The 10989-nt window shown below is 40.8% G+C and overlaps 1 long non-coding RNA gene across 1 annotated transcript; it reads right to left on the reverse strand.

The window, feature by feature from the left end:
• Nucleotides 1–308: 308 nt before the first annotated feature.
• On the reverse strand, nt 309–10613 carry LOC148124852 (uncharacterized). The gene is made up of 3 exons (XR_015744915.1): nt 10499–10613; nt 2666–2763; nt 309–656 (listed from the first exon to the last, which is right to left on the reverse strand). It is a non-coding gene; the product is annotated as an uncharacterized LOC148124852 (long non-coding RNA).
• Nucleotides 10614–10989: the final 376 nt, after the last annotated feature.

Raw genomic sequence — 10989 nt, forward strand, 5'->3', positions numbered from 1 at the left:
TCCAATGTGTGGGATTCTTGGAACTCTTTGAGCTTGGTTGTTTTCTTGCAGATGTTTCATGACCCAGCTAGGTAAAATCATCAGTGCTAGAGGGATGGATTACTTTCTTACGCTGATGATGTTACGTGGGCAGATCATGAAATGTCTGCAAGAAAACAACCAAGCTCAGAGAGCACCAAGGACCCCACAATTCAACCCTGAGCTACAACTATATTTGTTCTTATACCTGTATCTTGTAAGCAATTGTCAAATCAAATAAATACTAAAAAATACTAAATATTAAGTATTCTTTTCTATCAGTTGTTTCAGTGTTTCAGAGTTGGCAAACCACAACTTACTTATCAATGCAGATCTGGAAATAATACCTTCCAATACAAGGTGACAACAATATGTCCAATCCCAACGAATCATGAGCTTTTAGACTCTCCAAATTCTTTTTTGACTTGGACTGCTGATCTTGTCTACAGTTGTCCTCAAATCACAGTTCTTTGCATCTCGGTTCCAACCTTCACATTCATTTTCAGTGAGGGGTGAGAAGAAATCCATTTTCTTCATGGTTTATGCAAACGTACCAGTGTGCATTTCTGGACCGGATACCCAATTTAGAATACAGATGTTCTGGGGGATCTGGTGTTTTCTGAATATTGTGAAGCAGGCTAAAAGGGAGATGGTGTCATTTAATTTCTAGCTGGAATTTGTAATGTGACATTCTATCCTGAATCTTTGCTTCATTGCAGTTCACATCTCTTTTGAACCATTAACTATGCTTTTCTTCTCCAGATCTGTCCCACAAAAATCATTGCCATGAAATGTCCAAGGTGGAAAAAAAAAATCCCTTTTTCTTATTTATGAAAGCTTTTATCTTTGTCACCGTAGTTCAGCCTTACTTGTTGCATACAATTAAGCTTCTCAGACGCTAGCCTTAGTCTGTTCACATATCATAGGCTGCAATTATGCTTTAACTGTTAAGAATAAGCTATCCCCCAGGAGCTAATTACAGGGGAAAAAAAATCTCATCATCTCTCTCACACATAGGAAACACACAAACAAATCCTTCAAACACGAAGTAAATGTTAAAGGGATTGGTTTGGGAAGTTACAACAATCAGTTTGATTAAGTTAATTATTAATTGGATTCCTGAGCTTGTTGCATTAGATAATTATGACAACAAGAGCCACACATGTTTGTGGATACGTACTCATTCATGTCTTGAAAGCCAGAACTTTCCACTGATTGTAATAAAGATCTAACAAACAAACAAACTTTAATTAAAAGAAAATAGAAGTATGAAAACCTCATCAGAAGAGAGAGGGTGATAGATCATTACGTTGCTAGAATTTCTAGTCAACATTAACCTAAATGGCATCATGTTCACTCTCTGTTGTACACATTGTAAGGTCCCCAGAAGACACAGTGCAAGATAAGACCCCACAATGGAATCGAGGATTTGGGCTCTTTTCTTTCGTTGGCATCCAGGTATGAGGTCAATCCATCTCTATGTAATATGCAGGGCACCAACAGGAGAAGTAGAGTGTCTTGATCTCAAATTTATGACCTTTCTAGATCCATCTGATGAACCATCATCTCAGACACAATACTTGGAAGATGGGGCTAGGTTGGATCGAGCAGAACATTTCTCAAGTACTTGTAATTTAATGGTGTTCTTCGTGGTATCAAACCAAAGTTTACCCAACCTTTATATTCAGCATCATTTCCAGGATAAAGGCCAAGGATAAATCTTAGATCTTCTGTCTATGATGTTGGCTTCACTGAACAAATGATTCTTCCTTTAAAAAAATAAAATCCTAACAAAGTAAATTAAGGTTCTTCCTTAAACAAATTAGTTTCTTAGAAAGTAAGTAAAATATCTAATGCTGGGGCAGAGAGTAGGTTGATTTAACACTGATCATTAATATATCTTGAGATGCCAGGAAGACTTTTTTTCCCAATTAAATCTGCTTCTTCAGCTAAGAACTAAAGCTGAGAATGCCTGCAAACTAAAGCATGTGTTGTTCCTTACAAAAGAATTCAAAGGTTCTTACCATTTGAATGGAAAATTAAGAGTTAAAATTGTTTATTCAGTTAAAAAAACCAAAATTATATCTGATACCTTGTCAGACTTTACAATTTATAAAATTACAGTCTCTGTTGTACGAGTGGAGAAGAAAAATCCCCAAATCTGGATGTTTGGGCAGATGAACCATAGCGGTGTTTATATTTTACTTTATTCCTCCAGCTGTTTAATCAGAAATATGAATAATGGCTTCAAAACAGAAACCTGACTCCCTCCCACCAATATCATAGTTTGGGAAATTTAGTTATAGCTTCCAATTGTCAACCAATTATGGAATATTTTGCTTGCTCTCTCGCTCTCTCTTTTTAACGTTATGACTGAATAAGTGTTAGCAAATAATAAAAAGGCAATTACAGTTAAGGCTTTGCTCCTATTACTCCGTTCATTTTATTCAGGCTATAATTATTGCCAGGAGTGGAGACTTACTGTACCATGTAAGAGGCACCAGGGAAGAAGATGGGAACGGGGCTGGTGCATGCAAAATTGGAAATGTCACAGCTACCTTCATCATCACGGTTGGACTTCTGAGATTAAAGAGAAAGGGAAGAGGGGGGAGAAAGAATGGTGGAGTAGAAGCCCCTGAAAGCTCACCATGTGTATTTTGCAAATGCTTTACTCCAAGCCGTTGACAAGCGGTTGAAGATGATCTCTCATGGGGCAGTCAGAAGGGCATAATGTTTTTGTTCTTCCTTGTTATAAAAAAAAAAAAAGAATATGATAATTAATGCTTGGGGGCTACACTTTTTGTCATGCTGTGTTGGGAAATCAACGTGCAGGGAGGAGTTGAAATTTGTAGCGCTCAGCTTGGGAATGGAATATTTAGAAGACTCATTCAGTCTCGTCCGAGGTGACCCTAAGGACTTTCAAATTCTTTTCTGGTTCAGGTTATAGTACAAATTGTAAAGGTCAGATCTGGGTTGACATGAGAGCAGTGTTCCAATATTTGAAGGGCTGCAGCAAAAAGGAGTCAAAGTATTCTCCAAATCAGCTGAAGGCAGGATAAGAAGCAATGGATGGAAACTAATCATGGAGAAAACCAACCTAGAACTAAGGTGAAATGTTCTGATGGAACAATTAATCAGCATGGAACAACTTGCCTCCAGAAGCTGTGGATGCTCCAACACTGGAGGTTTTTAAGAAGAGATTGGACAACAATTTGTCTGTAATTGTTTAGGGTTTCCTGCCTGAGCAGGGGGTTGGACTAGAAGACCTCCAAGGTCCCCTCCAACTCTGTTAATCTGGCTGCAATGCTCAGAATTTTTAGTTGGCAGTACCAAAGCGAACAGTAGCTTGAGCTAAGCTAGAAGTCAACTCAAGAAGAATTTGAGTAATGTTCTCCAACTTGCTACTCTGAATTCAAATCAACACATAATGTACATCATGTTCTGAAAATTATTAAATTATATAGATTGACGGGATATACCGTGTGGATCCTAAATATATTAGTTTTATTTTATTTTTATTCTTTTTAGACTTTTAAGCTACAAAACAGACAGAAGATATTAGAAACACCAATCAAGCAGAACACAGCAAACTCCAAGACCAATAAACACAGACCAAGACTCCCAACGAATCACGATGAAGAAAAAACCATTCTGGCACAGTAGATGGCTAGCACCAAATTTAAAACAGAAACGACTGTGAAAGTCTGACTCACAGACGAACACAATACAGAAGCCTGATGATGGCAGATGTGATTCTGCCGAAACGTTGCTACAACTTTAAAAGCACAACTATAATGACATGGGAAAATACCCGAACAAAGCTGAATACCATACATATAAACACCCACGAAAACTTAGGAATATATATATATATATATATATATATATATATGTGTGTGTGTGTGTGTGTGTGTGTGTGTGTGTGTGTGTATGTATATGTATATGTATATATGTATGTATATGTGTATATGTGTGTGTGTGTATGTATATGTATATGTATGTATGTGTGTGTGTGTATATATATATATATATATATATATATTTTCTGAGGTTCTCGCGGGTATTTATATGTGGATCTTTGGTTGTTCGGTTTTCTCCCGCGTAAGATTCGAAGTATCTAGGCAACGTTTCGATGAAGTCTCATTCATCATCTTCAGGCTTCTGTCTCCGGCTCTGTGCTTCTCAGAGTAATGTGAGATCATATGTGGAGTTGAAACCAGCCTGACCAAAACCAACCCTGATGATGCTAACAAAATCAGACTCAAAATCACCAGCATCCTCTGCACTAGCAAACCACCCAAAAGCAACTTATCCAAAGAAGAACAAACTGCACTACTTAACCTGAAAGAAGACACCAGCATAATAATCCTACCAGCAGACAAGGGCAATGCGACAGTGGTTATGAACACATCTGACTACCAAACCAAGCTAACCAACCTACTCCAAGACCCCACATACAAACCCCTAAAGACAGACCCCACTACCTACCTAGAAAAACTACCAAATCCAAAATAAAAAGCCTCCCCATCAGTGAAGAAATCCAGCAACGAATCATACCCAGAGAAAAATCATCCAGATGCCCCAAGCTTTATGGTCTCCCAAAATACACAAAGAAGGAACCCCACTCAGACCAATAGTCAGCTCCATAGGCTCACCTCTACAAAACCTAGCCAAATTTCTCACCAAACAACTACAACCTTATGCAGAATCCATCAACTCACACGTAAGAAACTCATTCCAGTTCATCGAGATCATAAAGAAACAAAACTTACAACCCAGCGACCTACTAGTAAGCTTCGATGTCATATCCTCTTCACCCAAGTGCCAATAAAAGAAGCCTTGACAGCCATCCAAAACAAATACAACTCCCCAAGCACATCCTAGATCTAACCAACCACTGCCTATCCAATACATACTTCACCTACAATGGACAAAAATACAAACAAATAGAAGGAGCACCCATGGGATCACCCTCTCACCTGTCATCGCTAACCTCTACATGGAACACTTTGAAACACAAGCTCTAGAAAATACGACCACAAACCCAAACTCTGGCTCAGATACGTAGATGACACCTTCATAATCTGGCCACATGGGAAAGAAAAACTGAACAACTTCCTCACACACCTCAACAGCCTACACCCCAAAATACAATTCACCATGGAAACAGAAGCCAACAACCAACTTCCCTTCCTAGATGTCTTGGTATACAAAAGATCCAATGGCTCCCTAGGACACACCATCTACCAGAAGAAAACACACACTAACCGCTATCTACATGCACTCACACCACCACCCAGCACAGATCAATTCCGTAGCCAAGACACTCATCTCCAGAACAAAATGCTTAGCCATGAACAACACCAAAAACCGAACTACACACTCTCACCAACGTACTTACAGCCAATGGATTCCAAAGAAAGAAGATTACCCACCTAATCCAAAAAGAAACCCCAACCAAAATCCAAGACAGAGAACAAGAAAACGGCAAAGCCCTCCTCCCATATATAAAAGGCACTACAGACAAAATCAGCAAGATCCTCCAAAAACACAACATCAAAACAGCATTCTGCACAAACAGAAAAATATCCACCATCCTAAGAAACCCCAAAGACAAAATCGAATTAGAAAACCAAGGAGTATACGAAATCCCCTGCACTGCCTGCCCTACCACATACATTGGACAAACTAACAGAAGAATAAATGCACGCATTGAAGAACATAAGAACTCAATCAAAAAGAAGAAACGACTCTCTTCCCTGGTCCAACACCTCAAAGCCACAGGACATGAAATTGATTTTAAAAACACCAGAACTATCGCCAAAACCGAACACTTCAACAGCAGAATAATCAGAGAAGCCATAGAGATAGAAAAACGCCCACACAGCATGAACAAACGAGATGACACTTCCCGCCTTCCAGCCATTTGGAAACCCGCCCTCATGAACAGACGAGTACCCAACATGAAGAAGGACACCAGACCCACACCCATGAGAGCCACACAAGATGCCACCACCACACTTCCATGTAGAAAACAGACTCTCACCCACTCAGAAGATGAGACACGACCATGGACCAGAAGCTGCACTACAGCTGCATCACTACCCACTTCAAACCCCTCCGAGCCATACATGAAGCAAACCGACACCCACTATGAAGATGCAACAGGACCACGAACTAGAAGCCAAACAGCAAGATCACAACTCACCAGCTCAAATCCCCCAGCAACTAAGACTAACCGGAGCACAGCCAAGCCCCACCTGAACAGAACACGCTCCAACCAATCAGAACACGGCTAACCCCCAACCAATCAGAACACAACCAAACCCCTACCAATGAGAACACACCCCACCCAATCAGAACACAGCCAAGCCCCCACCCAATCAAGTCCCACCCCCACTGGCAGTTAAAAGGAGGAAGCAGCTGCAATCTCACATTACTCTGAGAAGCACAGAGCCGAGACAGAAGCCTGAAGATGATGAATGAGACTTCATCGAAACGTTGCCTAGATACTTGAATCTTACGCGGAGAAAACCCGAACAACCAAAGATCCACATATATATATATATATATATATATATATATATAATATTTTTCAATAAATCAAGTGAATACACACACAAACATATATATATATTCACTTGATTTATTGAAAAATGTAGTATGATGTCAAGAAGAATCAATGTTTCCCACAGGCATACTAATAAGCTCCATGACTTAATGACTTGCTATCGTACACCAGTGGGACCAAGAAAAAATTATTCCAAAGATTACATAACGTAGCACTCAAAGCAGCAGGAAGCTTCTAACATTCTTTTAGATGCTTTACAGTGTTACTAATCTTCGAATTGCGTAGAAAAACAGAAAGGAAATGGAATTATTTCAGCCTGGATGGGGAACACGCTAAAAGACGACTCCATTCCAAATTTCTAATTTGTGCAGATGATTAATGTTGGCGAGAAAGGGACTGCAGCTGGCCGAGTCTGCTGTGAATACATCTGGGAAGGAAACTACGGAGCTACTGTAGCCCAACAGAAGGGACGTTTTAAAGCTGGGTTGACACATTTATTTATTTAGAAATTTTATATTGCTGCTTACTCGCACGTGGTAACTCAAAGTGGCTTACGGGGCACAATATAAAAGAAACAAAAATAATAAAAAATAATAAAATAATAATCCCCCCACTCCAGCGATAACACACATTCATAAAAAGGTAAAGGTTCCCTTGCACATATGTGCTAGTCGTTTCTGGCTCTAGAGGCTGGTGCTCATCTCCGTTACAAAGCCGAAAAGCCAGCGCTGTCCAAAGACGTTTCTGCGGTCATCTGGCCGGCATGACTAAAAGCCTTCGAAGGCGCATGGAACGCTGTTACCTTCCCACCAAAGGTGGTCCCTATTTTTCTACTTCCATTTTTCCTTTCGAACTGGCAGAAGCTGGGACAAGTAACAGGTTGGCAGAAACTGGGACAAGTAACAGGAGCTCACTCCATTATGCAGCGCTAGGGATTCGAACCGCTAAACTGCTGACCTTTCTGATCGACAAGCTCAGCATCTTAACCACTGAGCCATCATGTCCCTACATGTGTTCATACCAGCCATATAATGGGCTCCATCCCACTCTGGGTTCCCCTTGGATTGTAGGCAGAATCAGAGCCTACCAAAAGAGAGTGGGAACCAGTCTAATTTCCAGAGGGATGATATTCCAGAAGGAAGGAGCCACCACAGAGAAGGCCCTACTTCTGGATCCTGCAAGATGTATCTCCTTAGGAGATGAGACTCACAAGATTCCTTGCCTCCCTGCTCTAGTGGGTTGGGTAGAAGTGACCAGCAAGAGATGGTCCCTCAGATAACCTTATCACCATAAGTTCTCCTCTTACACAATTAGGGCCGGCACCTCTGCTGCTAAGTGAGGGAGCCATTAAGGGAGCCTTGCTGTTTATTTTATGACCATTTTTGCTGCAGTTGTGAAGTGAATCATGCAATCCTTAAGCAGGTCTATCTTCTCCAGTGGCTTTTCTAGTCGGAATTCAAGTGGGAGAGTCACAAATCCTGATCCTGCGATCTTGGGATGCCAAAACCAGAATAAATGAATGCTGGGTGGCAAGCGCTTGAATTTGGGCTGCAGGGATGCTGCAATAGCCGTGAGGACGGATCATAAAGACACTTTTGCCAGCACCGTCGTAACTTCAAAAAGTTGCTAAACGAAAGGATTGCAAGTCAAGGACTTTACCTGCACCTTAGCTGAAAACAGGGACTGTATTAATTGATTCTCCAGTGGCTACTGAATCGAAATGGCATCCTTTAGTCTCTAGAGACTATGGTATCATGCTATGAAACTGGTAACTACCACTTCCCATGTTGTTTCAATGCTGTATGCAACGCCGGAGTGTCCTCTCCAGAGCACGAGGCCTGGGTAATTTCATATGGAGGATAAACTGTTACCCAAGCAATAGATTTCCCCCTGTCCATGTCACTGAAACAGTCTAATGGAATGACAGAGCCAATACGATTAGTTCCGACTGCATCGCAGGGGTTACCAGTACGTGATTGTACACAGCCACGAACTGCTTCTGGGACTCCCACTCCAGATTTTGCCTTGAGGTCGAACTCTTGAAGCCTTTTCCAATAATTGATATAGCCACAAGGCAATGGAGGTTTGAAATCAGTGTTTCCCTTCTCCTAGAAGATGGTTCCACCATTTTATTTGCCTTCTTCCACCTTCAAAACTGTTGACCATCTTCTCCTGTAACCCTGGAAAGGGGCCCTTACGAGGTGCTAGCAGCCGGGGCAGCTGGACCAGGGTTTTTTTTTAAAGGAGGTATCCAGTGGCTAGCATTCCTGATTTCTATATGTAATTTCAGAGTATTAAAATCAGGATTACTCTAATTCCAGGTTTCTGGAAAACGATATTGGCAGAGATCATCGTCTTGCACTTTTGGCTTTCTGAAGCATCTAACTGAGCACTGCACTAAATGGAATGCTAGATGAACGTGCCTTTGATCTTGAATTTTTACAGATCAAAGCAGAGGTGGTTAATTTGGGACCCACGGATATGCCCCAACCTTCTTTGTGTCAACCTTCAAGACCCCTGAATTTTTGTAACAGCCTTCCAAGCAACAGAGATGCACATTGTTCCCATTTCGGGGTAGGGGAAGGAGGAAAAAAAAAAAAAGCACTGTTAATGGCTTAAATATTTTAACTTCTCCAGCACCACCCAACATTGTGCCTTGGCCATCTCCCAATCTCAGGCAATTCCAGCCTCTAGAATTAAGAGTGTTTCAGAGTGGAAATTTCCAGTTGTTTGGATGCAGAGCTAGGATTAATTCTGAATCTTTAACCTCATCAGAAAATAATGATTTCCCAGGATCTCTTGTGGGATTACTCCCATACTAAGGATGGTTAAATAGAGTGCAGAATACTGCTTGGTCATTAAATTAGTTTCCTGACTCATTCAGAAAGATCTGTGTTGGCTAGCACCAACCTAAAATCCTAGAATCATAGGGCTGGAAATCTCAGGAAAGAAGGATGCCTATAAAAGAAAAAAATTGTAGCTTGGAGTTGAAATGAGGGGTCATTGGTGCTCCCTGCGCTTGGTTGTTTTCATTACCCAACTTGGTAACATCATCAGTGCTAATAAAGAGTGGGTTTGTGGAGAGGAGGAGGAGGAGGAAGAGGAGGAGGAGGAGGAGGAGGAGGAGGAGGAGGAATGTAGGGTCCTTGATGCTCCCTGAGCTTGTTGGTTTTCTTGTAGACATTTCATGACCCAATTAGATAATAGCATCAGTGCTAGAATGGAGTGAGGCATGTGGAGAGGAGGACGACGACTGTGAGGTCCTTGGTGCTCTCTGAACTTGATGGTTTTCTTGTACAAGTTTCACTACCCAAACTAGGTAATCGGTGCTAGAAGGGAGTATCTGCTAGGTTACCCAATTGGGATCATCACGCTAGCACTGATGAAGTTACCTAGTAGGGTAGTGAAACACCAAGCTCAGAAACCACCAAGGACCCCTCAAAAATATGCCTGTTTAGTTTAGATGAAGATCATCCAAAGAGTTAATCTCACAAGCCATATCCCTTCTCGCCTTCAACAGCCCATTGTTCATGGTCTGAAATTGCCCAAATAACTTTAGTAAATCAGATTCTTCAGTTAAATCTTTTCGGTACATCAGTTTCTCTTTGATCAGCTTTTTTTCTTCTCCCTAAGAACAGGCCAAGATTCACAAAATCCTTTCCTGCTGGAAGCATATCCTGATTCAGAGAATAAGGGGAAGCATTGTTTCCTTTTTATTAAAGATGAGGGCGTATCTTTAAGCTATGGCTCCTAACCACGCTGCATGCGGGGTGTTAAACCAATGCTAGAAAAACCAATATTCCATACATAAGAGGTTAACCTTTGATCTAGACACGTCGCTGTAAATAAGCAAGCCTGTTTGCGGCAGCTCTTTGATCATCAAAATTGGAAACATTTGGAGAAACAGACCTTATGCACGAGGTGCTCCAGAATCGAAGAATGTCCTCGCGGATCAAAAGGGATTCATTTGCACACAAACCATAACCAATATGAATCAGAAACGCACGGCCATCTGGAACATTATATAGCCCATGCTCTTGCATGACAGAAGAAAGATAATCAGGCGGGTACATTTAAAAGGTTATTTCTTCATTTAGATTTTTAATAGGCTGCTTTATTATTATTATTATTATTATTATTATTATTATTATTATTATTTGAAAAAGAATATCTGGGCAGTTTTAGTTACAGTAGAAAAATGGCAGTTAAAAATGCAAACATGCCATAAAAATCCAGGCGGATAAATCGGTGCCTTAAAATTACCCCAAGTCAGATCTAAAACAGAGAAGAGAAGTTGAAGAGAATGAACAAACAAGTCCACACAGCTACACAACATTTGATTTCTTTTTTCTTTTTAGGGAGTTGAAAGTTGCCCGAAAGACATTAAAACGAGTTCTAAT

This window comes from Pseudonaja textilis, chromosome 11, assembly GCF_049901715.1.
Source record: "Pseudonaja textilis isolate UNSWEBS1 chromosome 11, rPseTex1.2, whole genome shotgun sequence".
Lineage (NCBI taxonomy): Eukaryota > Metazoa > Chordata > Lepidosauria > Squamata > Elapidae > Pseudonaja > Pseudonaja textilis.